Raw genomic sequence first — 16,697 nt, 5'->3', positions numbered from 1 at the left:
CAATTGTCATAATTAGGAGTTAATTGGCACCAGTGGCTGTATTTAAGGGCCTACCTTAGAGCCACTGCCTTTTTGCCCTTGATACCATGGGAAAATCCAAGCAACGAAGACCGCGAAGACCTCAGAAAAAAAAAATGTGGACCTCCACAAGTCCGGTTCCTCCTTAGGAGCAATTTCCAAACAACTGAAGGTAACACGAGCATCTGTGCAAACAATTGTAAATTTTAATTGCAAATATAAAAAACGTGGGACACAGACACTGCATCATTCAGGAAGGAGGCACAAATTTACTCCCAGGGCTGAAGGAACATTGGTCTGAAAGATTCAACTGAACCCAAAGACAACAAAGGAACTGGTGAAGGAGTTGGAGACGTCAGGTACCAAAGTATCTACATCCACAATTAAGAGAATCCTACATCGCCATGGCCTGAAAGGCTGTCGCGAAAGGAAGAAACCCTTACTTCAAGACTGACATAAAAAAGCCGGAATGAATTTTGCAGGTGATCACCAGTAAGAAGACCTAGCCTTTTGGAGGAGCGTTCTCTGGTCAGATGAAACAAAAATTTAACTGTTTAGCCCTAATGATCAGCACTATGTATGGAGGGACAAGCGCGAATCCGCAATAGCTGCGACCGCACACGCGCATGCATTCATGTGTGCATGCATCCACGCACACAACGTCACACAAACACGTGACCTCTCCTTTGGTTCATGACCACCTTTCCACAAAATCTTGTGCAAATCTGTGAATCCATTCTGGAGTTATGCACCTTTTTTTCATAGGCCACACCTCCTCACACACCCTCACACAAACACATAACCTCTTCTTTGGCTCATGATCAACCTTTCCACAAAATCTTGTGCAAATCTGTGAATCCATTCGGGAGTTATGTGCCTTTTTGTGATAGGCCACGCCCATTGCCACGCCCCCTCTTGGTCAATTGGCCTGAAAGTTACTCAGCTGTACCTTCCGGTCATGACTAACATCCATGCCAAATTTCAGCTCCTTGGGGCGAAAACTGTGGTCACTATGGGGTGGGACACTTTTTGTGGACCAACCGACTGACTGACAGACAGAGCTATAAGGCCTGCTGGTCGCAGCTAAAAAGGGTGAGACTTTTAATCCAAAGAACACCATCCCAACTGTGAAACATGGGGGTGGCAGCATCATGATGTGGAGGTGTTTTGCTGGAAAAGGGACTGGTGCACTTCAGAAAATAGGTGGCATCATGAGGAAGGAGAAATATCTAGAAATACTAAAGCAACACCTGAAGACATCAGCTAGAAAGTTAAAAAGTTGGTCACAACTGGGTCTTCCAGGAGAACAATGATCCTAAGCATACCTCCAAAGTTGTAACAAAATGACTTAAAGACAACAAAGTGAAAGTACTGGATTGGCCATGACAAAGCTCTGATCTGAATCCCATAAAGAATTTGTGGACTGAACTGAAAAAGTGCGTCCGAGCAAGGGGGCCCCACAAACCTGACTGAGCTAATGGGCAAAAATTCCAGCAAAGTATTGGGAGAAGCTTATGGAAGGCTACCCCAAGCATCTGATTCAAGTTAAGAAATTAAAAGGCAATGCCACCAAATACTGACAAAGTGCATGTCAACTTTTGACCCACTGAAAATCTGATATAGTTCATAAAAGCTTAAATAAATCTGTTTCTTAGCTATTATCTTGAAATTACCTCGTATGGAAATAAAGTAGATACCCTAATTGACTTAACACAGGAAATGTATGGTAACATGAAAAGAAATGTGTGGAGTTGTGAAAAATTGAATTTGAATGCCTTTAGCCTAGGTGTATGTAAACTTTTGGCCTGAACTGTATATGTTTGTGTGTGTGTGCGTGTCTCTGTGCGTAGAATTGCAATTGCAGGGCTGCAGGCCGTCTGGGTAGTGTACAGGTATAAGCACTCGCCTACCACCGCAGAGACCCAGATGCAATCCCCGGCAGCGGTACTGCCGACTTGGTCGGATATTCCTACAAACACAATTGGCTGTGTTTGCGGGTGGGAAGCCGGTGAGGGCATGAGTCCTGATCATTGCAGTAGTGACTCCTACTGGTAGGTGCCTGTTCAGCAGGGAGGGGATCTGTGGGAGATAGCGTGAACCTTTGCACGTGTTACGCTTTCCCTTGCTGTCAGGTGAAAAGAAGCGACTGGCGACTCCACATGTATCGGAGGAGGCATGTGGTAGTCTACACCCTCCCCAGACCAACAGAGGGTAGCGCATCAACCTGTGGCTGGTCCACATGGGGAATTGGTACAATGACTAAATTGGAGAGAAAATGGGAGAAAATGGCAAAAAAAAAAAGAATTGCAAGGGCTGGCAAATGCTTTCTTGACCAAAGACACAATTAACCTCACTCCTGCACACACTGCTGAACACATCCATACAAATGTCTTGCAAACATACAAAAAAAGAGAGTTAAGACCCTGAAGGTGCTTTAGCCTCTTGTGCGCAGGAGATGTGTTTGGACTTTGGAATCTGATGTGCAGATGTTCAGAGCTTGGGGGGTGGGCTGGAGGTGGGCGTGAGGTGTTAATGGGGTGCGTGGAATTGTCTCTCCACCTTGGGGCATTTTCAGACCGGAGCGCTGTTCCACTGCCCAGCTCTATGTTACGTGGTGAATGCTGAAGATACAAGCAAGTGTGGGAACCTGTCCAAGCTTACAAATCTACCCCTTCAGCATCTGCTGCACAGTAAAAACTTACTTAGTAAAAAAAAAAAAAAAAAAAAAAAAGAATTACTTAGAATGGCCTCTTTGTTTGGGTGGTAACTTCAGAAGGGAGTGTGAAAGAATACAGAGGGGAAAAAATTCCCAACAGAAGAAAAAGAAACTTTGTACTATGTGCATAGCTGTTGAGACAATAAAGCTCCCTGTTCCATGACCTCACTGTAGGGAAGTATCCTTTTCCTCTCCTGGTACAGATTAAACTGGATGAGGGCCACAGACTGCCAGGTGAGACCACACTAATTTTTACTTCTTACTTTGCTCCCATAGGCCTGCCTACAACGGTTCATTTACTGTAGCTGCAAATGTAGCATGGCGTACCCATAATGGAGTCACATAGCTTAAGTGAAATGTGGGGATACCAAGTAAAAAAGTGATAGATTTCTTTAGTGGGGCAAATGAGCGTGACAGAATCAAGCCAATAAAATTAAAGCCATGGTGAAAGCAGAATACCAAATACATTAACATGGTCAAACTGAGAACTTCAGATTTGTCCTTCACTCAGTAATTTTGGTGTATACCTGTCACGGTACGGGGGCTAGGACCCAGGCGCAGAGTGGGGAAAAAACACGAAACTCAAAAATGTCGATACAAATAAGACTTTACTAACAGAAAACAGAATGAACAAAGAGCCATGAGGGGCATATAACAAAAACTAAAAGAATACAAAAAACAGAACTTCACAAGCACAGAAAACAAGTGGCAGAAGCACAAGCGGGTCAAAAACACAGGCAGGTACATATGGTCAAATCAAACACAAGTAGGAAACAAACACAAGGAACCAGCACCCGAGTCAAGGGAACAAAGAACTTAAATAGACAGGGGGTAACAAGACACAGGTGAACTCAAAAAACAATCAAACCAGAAAAGGAGGGGATAACAAGACACAGGTGGGAACAATGATAGAATAACGAGACAATAATACAATTAACAGGGGGGAGCAGGACACAAAACAGAAGTGCCGCCATCTGGCGGCCCAACAAGGGAAACACAGATAGGAAAACACAGAACCATGACAATACCAGCTGGTGACTGTAGTTTTCAGACTGTACTTTCCCTGGCACTAGAACTCACAGTAATTGAGGTCCAGATGATCTCAATGGAAAAAAATCACAGAAATTAAATCATGACGATTGCGTGCTCCATAGCCAAATTCTTATGTTCACGTAATCTACTGGCCTCAAACCAGCTACTCTGAAAACCTTTCTTTCCTTTCTTCAACCATAAAAATTCTGAACATGCACACACACACACACATATTTTATTGAAATATTTATGCCGTCATATTTATGAATTCAACTGATCTGTAAAGACCATTCAGTCTGTGTTGTATGCTTTGGGACAGCAAATCAAAAATCTTTGTTACAAGTTTCGCAAGCTACTGAAAGACCAACAAAGAAATGATTTACATCTGCAACAAGCAAATGAAGCAAATAATTCATTTAAAATTCCATCTGATTCCTTTATGAGCAGTCACATTAAATGAGCCCCTGTCACCCAAACACATTCCAGAGACTTCCCCCAGCGAGCTGTATATCGCACGATTAAAACAGTTGCATAACACTGCATCTCTACTGCTAAGTTAACCAAGCGATACCATTCAGTCCTAAAAAACGCAGATTTAAAATCCAGGCTATTTACCAGATCAGCTGCTCCCATTGCTATGAATTGCATTTTGATTCCAAATATAATTTCAGGTCCTTGACCCGACTGATCTCTTTAGTGGTGGAATGTCCATATCAGAACAGTGGAAGTGCAGAATCTATAAATGTTTTATATATAGGCATGTTTTCAATAGGTATATGTTTATTCTTAAGAATATATCTGGGATTTTCTAAACAAGGAAACAATGGTGCATCCCCTTATACGCTGTCCGTGCACTCTCATGATCCTCTCCTCAAATATGCAGACATAACCAATGACTGCAGAAAGAATTATTTTTGCATATTGATAGCAAATGGTATAACATTATTTTATAGTGATATAGTGCTATAATCAAAATTTAATGACTACTTGCACTTTATTTAATGAAGATAGTATCACACTGCGTATGTAATTCAATTGCAGGTGTAGAAAATATGGGCAAACTGTTTATAAATGGAAGTGAAATAAAATTTTAAATATCCAAATTTCCCCCATACATCCATCTTCAGGTTAAACTGTATCTTTTTTGCCATCTTTCATCTCGGCAGCTGTCTGGGTTCTGTCAATGCTCTGCACCATTCCAAGGGTTTGTTTGAGCGTTATCTCACCTGACCCATCAGAAGACAAATTAGCCCAAGAAGTGCAAGCATCTGCTACCGACGATTAACCCCTATTAAGGTGAAATGAATCTTCCTGGCTCTCGCCGCACTCTGCAAAAATGTCCATTCATCCTCGTTTGTGTTGCAGATTGCCGGGAGCATGCTCTGTGTTAGGTTAAAAGGCCAATGCTGTAAAGCACGTCCTCCCCTTTGGAGTTATCGATGGCATTTTCTGCAGTCTCGCTGAGTGCACTCTTCTGAAAAAGATAAATATATTAGTAAATGCGGGCAGCCTTTTGCGGGCTGGTAGATGTTCAAAAAAAAAAATTCCAGAACTCATTAAAAACAGATTTAATGATCAATGAGTGCTGGCCAGTGTCCCCTACAGGTAGTGTCCTGTACACCTGGAAAATCACTGGTGCAGCCCAGGGAAAACCAGCATTTGTATTTTTGTTTTTTATGGGAGCCATGTGGAACAAAAGTTGGTCAAAAAGTCAGCTTGTTCCAGTAATAGAGATTGGGTGCTCTCTGTTATTGTTTAATGTGTTTTTAGCACATCGGTCATTCCACTCAGTCTGTAAATGTCAAATTGCTGGAAAACTGTACAGATTCAAGGGGTGGGAAGACCAAGTTAGCATTCATACTGGCCCCATTTTCAGTGTCCGACAAACCCCTCCACTCTTCGCAGCTGCAGAGGATAGAACAACCATTTACCAGCCTCTTCAATCACAATGCACATCACCCCAGCCCCGACCAAGGTCAAATAATCAGCCCATAAATCCATACGTTCTCTGAGTGTATGACATGCTCTTATATCCTTATAGCCTACCCTTCCGTTGGCAGGCCAGATTTATGAACTTCTGGCATTGTGAATCTTGAGCCGGATTGCTTTCACTAGTGGAAATATGACTTGCAAACCATGCACGTGGGCAATTTAAAATACCCAGGATAATAAATGAGAAGGTTAGAGCTTTTTTACAGATTTACTGATTTGGAAAATGTTTGCCAATGTGCCAGGTTCTTGCAGTGCACCCTGTTCCAATCCCCTGGTTGGACCTGTTATTGCACTTGGAGACAGGAGAGAGAAAATGAACATATATTTTCCATTTCCGAATACAGTATTTTAAAAGGATTTGTTGATTCCAGAAAAGGAGTTGCTTATTTCTGCTTCATTAATTACAACTTATCTGGATGCTGCAGGGATATAGAGAGAGATTTGTCTCAATATTATTGAGAAATGTGCATATCATGATCCATAAATACGTCACGTCACAAATGCATTTTACTATCCACAAACAAATATCTTTCAACTTGTATCTTTATTTTAGTGAATGTGCACTGTTTTGTACAAATGCATAAATAATTGTGAATATATATTTTCCTTTTTGCACAAGTATCTACTACTTTGTATATGAAAACCGAGAAAACCAAGTTTGTGAGTTTCCTTTTTTATTTTTTTATTCTGAGACTTCCTCTTGCTGTTTGTGCACTGCAATCCACATTCATTTAAATGACCCTTTTAAGACACAAGTTGAAAGATTTTTTGTGGATAGTAAAACACATTTGCAACGTCTCTCTTATTTATGGATCACGATGCACTCTTTTGTCAATAATATTGAACCCATTCCTTTCCATACAGGGACTTCACAGCTCCAGTTCCTAAAAACTGGAGATGTTTTACAGGGCACAAATGAAAGAAAAATTTCAATTTTCAATTTTTCAATTTGAGACTATATCCTCAATAAATGAAATGTTAAGATTCACTTTTCCAAAAGTAAATATTAACACACAACTGGTCAAAAAAAACAAAAAAACAAAAAAACATTATCACTTGAAAACAGGCCAGGGATTGCTCCTCCAGAAACATTCAATAAATAATTGCAGGGTTTTCTTTTGCAGTCACTCTTATTCCTGCTTTCCTGATTAAACTTTACTGGATCCTATATCATGAAATCTGCAGGTCCTTGGTAATAATTAATCTTTCCCACAAAAACAAAAATGCATATCCTTCTTACTGAAATATATTGTTAAAGCTGTGTCTGTAGCTTGGAGGTGTATGATAGCAGGTTATGTTTAGATGCTTGGAAAGAGACACGCGGGACCTCTTAAAATATACAGTAACACACGTGGGAGGGGAAGTGCATTCCTCTTCTCCCTACTTCTTCTAGACTGGTGGGGGTTTTTTTCAGGCCAAATCCAAATTTTTGGCTCAGTTCCACCACGTGTAACGCTTCTGGAGGAGGCCCACAGGTCCAGCTGTTCTCCCCTGAAAGGAATGTCAACACATCTGTGTGTGTGAAGATAAACAACTGCCACATCAGGAGAGTCGTGGAAACGTGATGTGCCGAATCTCCAAAACACTCAACTCAAAAACGCGGCGCCAGACCAGCTGAGGGGAGATCGCCCTCAGCTGCGCCCACCCTGAGAACTCCGGCTCGTGATCAATTACCAACACAGACTCACTCTCTCAGCGCGGCCACTTCCTCCTCTGCCATAAATCCTCCCGCCCAATGAGTGGATGTGTCATGGGCCCAGCCACTCACGGCTTCCTGTCTTTAGTAGCAGCTGCTCTTTCTCAGCTCGTCTTACACAGACTGCTTTTATCCAGAAGATAGAAGACTTTTAATGCCTCACTGTCTTCATTCCTTATTTGAACCCTTGTGCCTGTGCTTCACTCCCTATGGGTGTGTGTGAGAGAGAGACTGAGGGAGAATGGTAGTGTATCACATGCAAGCTTTTGCTACCAACATTTACACACGTACATACAAGCAAACACCCAGTGTACAAAAACTGTAGGAACACACAAATATTTCATGCACATACAGAACATAGAGTACATACTATAGACACAGTACACACATAATTTACATACACTCTACATACACATTCACAAACACCATGCTACATAAACACACACACACACACACACATACACACACACACACATCCTCCACATCTGGTACACAGTATCTCTTGAGCAACAAGACATTATGAATATTATTGGTGCTCTCCATGCAAAAAGTAATGTTTTGGACAAATGCAGAACTTTCATTTTCAATCAATGTATTCTACAGCCAGCTGTATCCATGTCAAATTCATGTACATAAAATAAACATAAAAACATGTATTGGGCATACCCTTGCTTTGGCATACTGTATGGCATTACCCCATTTCTTGAATAAACCACAATGGCTCTCCTTGTGAATACCAATAATCGAATGTAATGAATAATTTTGAAGAAAAAATCATACAGTACACTCATACAAATCCTTGTTACCAGAATTTCCAGGAAGCCACGGCAATATGAATATAATCTTTGATGCTGAAGACACAGTAAATGCTAGTGCCAAGTTCCTCACTTCTAACATCTGGATTTTTCTCACTCTTCTTTGAGCCCATCCAAGCGATTGTGAAAGGGTTTATATTACTGATCTGACCAGTGGTGGACAAAGTACACAACTCCATTACTTGAGTCAAAGTATAGATACCCCTGGTCAAATATTACTCCACTACAAGTGAAAGTTGTTCAGTCAAATTTTTACTTGAGTTAAAGTACTGGAGTACTTGCTTTTACAAATACTTAAGTGTTCAAAAGTACATTTTATTTTTAATGTCAACGCACTGTTGTATTGTTTCTACGATGCATTTACAGAAGCTCATTTACAGATGCATTTTTACTGTTATTAGATAGCAACACATGATAGACAGGGGTTAAATTGGGATTTGGGAGGTGGGTGGACCCTGAGATCCGGTGGGAGGTGGGTGAAAAAAGGTACAAACCAATGAATGTCTCAGCTCAAAATAGTTGTATCTTTAATGTATTGTGCACATAATTGTAATTAAGACAAACAATGTTTTAAAAAGAATGTATACTATTGATGCAAGCTTTTACATAATATATTTCAAGTTTATTGAGTGTCATTAATGCTGAGAATTATTTTTACCCATGAAAATAATTGGTCATCCTCCTCTTGTCCTCACTTTATCCTCCTTTATCCATCTTTCTTAAACTGGTGAGGCGCATGCAAACATCTGAGTAATCAAATTGAAAGGGACACAGCTTCTTCGCATTGTGTTAGGGAGATTAAATGATAAATGCGATTGAGAAAAATTAGTTTTAATCGCTAAGCAGTGGCGGAATCTTCCCCTGATTTTCCTTGATCAATACAATTAATCCACAAAATAGGCTACTCAATACTATCATATATAGCCAGCTCTCCCCAAATAGGCAGTTTTAGCAAATAGCCTAGGCCGTATAGCCTACATTTATTTTAATTTGCAGTACAAAATTGTGCAGTATTTTTAATCAACATTAGCAGATACACTTCTTTCTCCACACTCGTATTCATGGCAAATATCTGCAATGCGTAGGCTAGATTGTAAACACAACTGAAGTGCAGGTTTTGTTTTTGCTGGTTATTCTGAGAGCTAACATAGTAGATAACAGACTGGTGTATCTTATGTGTTAAGTTGGTGATTAAAACGGATTTTTAATGGATAAATTGAATTTATGATTTGATCCCCCTAATACGGTATGAAGACGCTGTGTGTTAGACTACTTGTCATTTGATTAATCCGATCGTTGGCATGCTTGATTATAAAGGAAAATTACTAATGAAAACAGGTTGAGATCAATGATTAGTTTAAAGTAAAGTCTTGCGCCCCACCAATTTTCAGCTCACCAGTCGCTGCTGAATAAAACGTTATGTATGTGGGAAATATTCAATCCTAGATTAGCTACTGACCAGCAAGCTGCTGATTTTGCTTAAGCAATCAAAGTTGCCGTTAATAATAGCCGGCGTTCGTGGGGGCTGTTTATTCACCTCTCTTTAAAATGTTGCATAGATGAAATTACATGTTAGCTGTCATGTAATTTTTCTTTCTGTGTTGTCTATATAAACGACTGTTGCCTTCAAAGCTATGCTTCAAAGTAACGAGTAACGACAACCTTCATAGAAATGTAGTGGAGTCAAAAGTACAATATTTATCTTTCAAATGTAGTGGAGTAAAAGTCATAAGTTTCCAAAAAAAAAATACTCAAGTAAAGTACAGATACTCGAAAAATGTACTTAAGTACTGTACTCAAGTAAATGTACTTCGTTACTGTCCACCCCTGGATCTGACACCTTGGATTCATTAAATTATTGTTTAATTAAAATAATTATTTTTACGTATTATTATTATTATTATCCATCCATCCATCATCTATGCCCACTTATCCGGAGCAGGGTCGCAGGGGGTGCTGGAGCCTATCCCAGCGTGCATTAGGAAAGAGGCAGGAATACACCCTGGACAGACCGCCAATCTATCGCAGGGCACATACACCATTCACTCACACACACTCACACCTATGGGCAATTTGGAGTCTCCAATCGACCTACCTGCATGTCTTTGGACTGTGGGAGGAAACCGGAGTACCCAGAGGAAACCCACGTGGACACGGGGAGAACATGCAAACTTCACACAGAAAGGCCGCAAGCCGAGATTAAAATCCATGACCTTCTTGCTATGAGGCGACAGTGCTACCCACTGCACCTCCGTGACGCCTATTATTATTATTATTATTATTATTATTATTATTATTATTATTATTATTATTATTATTTCTGTGTGGAATATTTATGTTCTCCCTGTGTCTGTGTGAGTTTCTTCCGGATGCTCCAGTTTCCTTCCTCATCCAAGGACATGCTGTCAATCTGTCCTGTATAAATAAAGGTTAATTATGGTCCACGTTGATGCAGGAACTGTTGTGTACCCCTCTAAGGAGGGTTTGCTGCTGACCTCCCTGCCTTATATATGTATGCTTGCCATAAATAAGGATTGTATGACAGTGGTCCTGACTGAATAAATAATAAGGTGAGTTGCAACTCAATTACAGTGAAACCCACCTTGGCAGTCACCTTTATACCAATTTTTGTTACTCTCTAACTTTTAACTATATATTACCTTTGTATCACAGTCACCTGCACAACCATGCTGTTGCTCTCCCACAGCAGATGTATTGATGCATATGACAGCGATTAGTCAAAGGCATTTCACAAATCAGCTTATGAGAAGGGGCATTAAGCACATTGACATTTCCGCGAAACATCTTGGGGGCCCAGTTTCACAGTTAAAGAGCAATTTTCATGGCTATCCTTGAGGCAAAGCACTGGCGAATTAGGTCATGTCCGCCCAATTTCAGTAATTTTGTGACTCCAGACCATGGAGAAGTTGTTTAGGCTGGTTCAATAAAACTAGCTTAACTGTAGGTGTGTTGGGGTTCAGTTTCATTATTGCCAATCAGATAGACCCCATTCATTCCCTTTAAAAACAGTGCATTAGTGCCACAGCCAACTGCTAACTTTGTCATGGCCAAAGAGCAAGCGTTGATGCTCAATAAAAACCCAAAGTGAAAAGAAAAAGGCAAAAGCACTTGGAAAATTGTCAAGGAAATAGGTGTCAGCCATACACAAATACAGTGAAACGTGCCTTGGCGGTTACCTTTATACTGTTTTCAGCTGTGCGTGATGGCTATTTTTCATTATTCCCCTGGGTGGCTGCCATAGACAGCCTTTGACAACCATAAAGAGATGCACAAGACAGGTAGTGCTTTTATAAAAAAGAAGGGTAGAGTACAGCATACACACACACACACACACACTCACCATGAAAAATAATTTGCACCCTTCCAGATTTTTTTTCCTGATTTTCCAATTACATATTGGAATGGTTTCAGATCTTTAGTCAAAATATATTAAACAAAGGGCAACTGAGTAAACACAAAACACATTTCCCGATCACTATTTCATTTATTTAATGAAAATATTTACCAAGCACCCATATATCGCCCATATGAAAAAGTAATTGCCCCATTATTTAATCAAGCAATTAACCAAATTTAGTTGATAGATTCAGCTGATTGAACATACCCAGGCTTGACTGTAGCCAGCCTTATTGAATCAAAACCTCATTCAAATTGAACCTTGTCATCACAGAGAAGTAGTCACTCACCACAAAGTTTCTACAAGCACACTATGCCATGATCCAAGGAAATGAGAAAAAAGTTGATGACATATATCAGTCTGGAAAGAGTTACAAAGCCATTTCTAAGGCTTGGGACTCCACTGATCCATAGTGAGAGCCATTATCTCTAAATGAAAAACATTTGGGAAATCATCGTGAATCTTCCCAGGAATGGCCCACTTGCCAAAATTTATCCATGAGCACAGTGACTATTCATCCAGGAAGTCACAAAAGATCCCATAAGAACATCCAAAAAACTGCAGGCCTCGCTAGTCCAAAAAAAGGTCAGTGTTCATGACTCCACTACAAAACAGAGACAGGACAAAAATAGGATTCATGGGCAACTTGCAAGGTGGAAACTACTGCTAACCAAGAGAAACATCAATTCTCCTCCCATGTTTTCAAAAAAGCACCTGGATGATCCCCAAACAATTTAGGATAATATTCTGTGGACAGATGAGTCAAAAGTGGAACTTTTTTCATGACACGGGTCCCATTATATCTGGCATAAAGTAAATACAACATTTTAAAGTAAGAACATCATACCAGTCAACCATGGTGTTGGTAATGTGATGGTGTGGAGATGCTTTGCTCTCTCAGGACTTGCCATCAATGAAGAAATCATTAAGGAGGATGTCAAGTCATCTGTCTGTGAGCTGAAGCCAAAGTATTATTGGGTTATGCAGCAAGACAATGAAACAAAACAAAAAATAAAGTCCACATCTGAATGGCAGAAAAGAAACTGAACTTAAGTTTTGGACTTGAACCAAAATAGAAATGTTGAGGCAGGACCTTCACATGAGTGATATAGGTGTTTGATAAAATCATTTTTAAAAATCTGTTTTGTGCTTGCTCTGGTTTCTTGTCTGAAGATCTGAAAATGTATATATATACAGAATATGTACAGTTAAGGCCAAATATTTACATACACCTAGGCTAAAAGACATTCAAACTCAATTTTTCATAACTCCACACATTTCATGTTACCATACATTTCCTGTGTTAAGGCAATTATAGGGGTGTAAGAAAATATCGATACACTTGAGTGTCGCGATATTATGTTTTGTGATACTGTATCGATTCTCAAAAAAACTATCGATTTTTATAGCTTACATGCAAAGATTCATGGCAGACAATTTTGTGTTGTGTTTAAATCACCGACCGCTAGATAGCAGTGTTGTAATCTATTTTCAGGCATTTGACTCTTCCACTCCAACATAACAACGTGAACTGAGACAGGAAGTAGCATAAGGGTGCTTTTTTTTACTCAGATTTTATGCATATGGTGGTGTGTTCTTTATACTATGACAGTTTTTCCTAAAATTAGATGTAGAAAATCGCAATATATCGCCTTGCTTACAGTATCGCAATATATTGAATAGTAACCCCTGTATCACGATACGTATCGTATCGCCAGATAGCCTTCCACAAGCAATTCACAATACTTTTTTTTTTTGCCCATTCCTCCTAACAGAACTGATATAACTCAGTCAGGTTTGTGGGCCTCCTTGCTCAGACACGCTTTTTCAGTTCAGTCCACAAATTTTCTATGGGATTCAGGTCAGGTCTTTGTGATGGCCACTCCAATACTTTCACTTTGTTGTCTTTAAGCCATTTTGTTACAACTTTGGAGGTATGCTTAGGATCATTGTCCTGCTGGAAGTTGCGACCAAGTTTTAACTTTCCAGCTGATGTCTTCAGGTGTTGCTTCAGTATTTCTAGATAATCCTCCTTCCTGATGATGCCATCTATTTTCTTTAGTGCTCCAGTCCCTTTTCCAGCAAAACACCCCCACAACATGATGCTGTCACCCCCATGTTTCACAGTTGGGATGGTGTTCTTCGGATTAAAAGCCTCGCCCTTTTTCCTCCATACATAGCGCTGATCATTATGGCCAAGCAGTTTAATTTTTGTTCCATCTGACCAGAGAACACTCCTCCAAAAGTCTAGGTCTTCGTCTTGGTGATCACAGTGGTTGTTTTTAATGAGGGAGAGCAGGTATCCATTAAGGGGAAATAATATATTTGAAAAAAAAGAGGGTAAGGACAAATGTGAAAAATAGATGTGTGACAGTTAAAGGGGTTAAATTATGGAATAGTTGTAATAATAAACTAAAAGAATGTAGTAATATGGGTAAATTTAAGAAAATGTTTAAAAGCATTACATTTGAAAAATACAGAAATATGGTGTGACCATCAATGAAAAATGAATGGCACTTATAATCTGTAAATGTTTCTGTGTTATGCTGATGTGTTATGCTGATGTGTTGCTTTATTTCAGTTTATTTTTTTGGTTTGTTTTGTTAAACTGCTATTTTGGGCAGAGTAAGGGTAAGGTTTGTATTAAGGGTAGGCGCAATAAGCTCAGGCTTCAGCCTGTACCTTTTTTCTTCAGTCAGAGAATATTATGTTTTGATTTTGGTTTATTTTTGATACAATAACTTTGTATTATTTATCAATTTTTTTCATAAATGTATGGTAAATTGTTGTTAAGAAAAAAATAAAACTAAACTAAAGAAAATGGCTGCAGACTTCCTGTAGTCCCTCAGGACACTGGCAGCTGTAACATTTTTAGGACAACTAAATATTTGAACGTATGAATAAACAATAACAATTAACATCTAAAATATTTCACTGTGAGTTTTTATTGTAATAAAATATGTAATAATGTTTTCAATGTGGTTAGATTTTTTTTATAATGACCCCATTGATTTCAGTCAAGTGTTACATGCAGGCACAAATGCTTGTAAACAGTAAAATTAGCATAATAATGTCTGATTTCTAAAGAAAAAAGTAACATCACTGAACTGTCAGTAAACTTTTGAATTTATTTTCATAGCTTTATCTACTTTATTTTTGTATAGTTCCTTGTTTAAATACCTGTTAAATTGAGCCCCAATGCCAATTTAGTTTTATGCTTTTCTGTAATTACATCAACCTCCTTACATCTGAACACTTCAGAATATCAGCAGTTACATCATCAATAAAGACAAGTGAGCCAGTACCTGAAACACTCTGACATGCCCAAACCATAATACCTCCACCACCATGTTTCACAGATGAGGTGGGTGCTTTGGATCTTGGGAAGTTTCTTTTGGCCTCCACGCTTTGCTCTTGCCATGAAGATAAGTCTCATCTGCCAACAAGACCTCTTTCCAGAACTCTGCAGTCTCTTTTAGTAACTTCTTAGCTAACTTTAACCTGGCCATTCGGTTTTTGCAACTGACTAGTGGTTTGCACCTTGACACTGACCTCCTGTTTCTGGTCTGTTTGACAGGTGTTTGGAGGTTTTCTTCATTATGGTGAGAATTCTTCTGTCATCAACTGCAAAGATCTTCTTCGGCCTACCAGGCTGTGATTACTGAGCTCACCAGTGAGCTTTTTTCTAAATGCTGTTCCAAACAGTTAATTTTGGTAAGCCTAATGTTTAGCCTATGTCTCTGACTGTTCTTTTTTTTACATTACAGGCATTTAGCAGATGCTCTTATCCAGAGCGACTTACACAACTTTTACATAGTATTTTACATTGTATCCATTTATACAGCTGGATATATACTGAAGCAATGCAGGTTAAGTACCTTGCTCAAGGGTACAACGGCAGTGTCCTACCCAGGAATCGAACCTATGACCTTTTGGTTACAAGCCCAGTTTCTTACCCACTGTGCCACACTGCCGCCTTTCTCAGCCTCGTAATGGTTTCCTTGATCTTCATTAGCCAAACTCTGGTCTTCATGCCGATGAACAGCAATAACAGACTCCAATATCAATGAAATGCCCAGAATCAAGACTAGATAATGAAAGCACTCTTATACCTTCACCAATGAAGCAATTGAACACCCCTGAATCAGAAACACCTGTGAAACCTGACTTATCAGAAACACATGTGAAGTCATTGGTCCCAAACATTATGGTGCCCTGAAATGTACAGAATAACATTCCAGGGCACCATAAATAAAATAAATAGAAATAACCTTTAATAAAATATGAGAATCTGCACTTTTACCACATGTGAAATGTTTGATTACAACTGAATATAAGGAAGTTTATGAAGATTTGCTTTGTTATAAATATTTTTTTGGGTCTTCAGCACAGCCCCCTAACTCTAGGCCCCCCAACAAGATTGGGACACACACACACACCCTTCACATTGAATAAACATACTTGCCCGAGAGTGAAAACTCACTCCACCTTGAAAACACACACATGCACACTCGCATACACACACGCATACATACACGCACATGCACATATACCCACACACACACACACACTCACCCTGCACAGCTGAAAGGTAGGCCAGATGAAAAGTCAGCCAGGGTAATCTGAGGCCATGACTCCCTCAGGGAAATTCCTCCACTTGCTTTCTGTCCAACCACCAAAAGTTTTTTTGCTAATTTGTCAGGGTAAAATAAAATGCTAAGTCCAGACAATGAGATACTGTTCAAAGCAAACCATCCTTAATAACATCTTAAAGAGGAAACTGAACCTGATGTGTTCTAAGGAATCCAGATAGACACAAGGTCCCATTTATCAAGCTGGATATTTTTCTTCGCAAATCACTCACACAGATGTTTACACAAGAAATGTATTATTCAAAAATGTCTTCAGGAGTTAATTTAGTTTGAAAAAAGGTTTGTATCTTACAATAACTCTTGAGCATGTGAAATTGGTAAAAGAGGTTATCTATATCATCATCATGGAAATGGCCTA

Source organism: Anguilla rostrata, chromosome 3 (assembly GCF_018555375.3).
Source record: "Anguilla rostrata isolate EN2019 chromosome 3, ASM1855537v3, whole genome shotgun sequence".
Lineage (NCBI taxonomy): Eukaryota > Metazoa > Chordata > Actinopteri > Anguilliformes > Anguillidae > Anguilla > Anguilla rostrata.
This window is presented reverse-complemented; position numbering follows the sequence as displayed.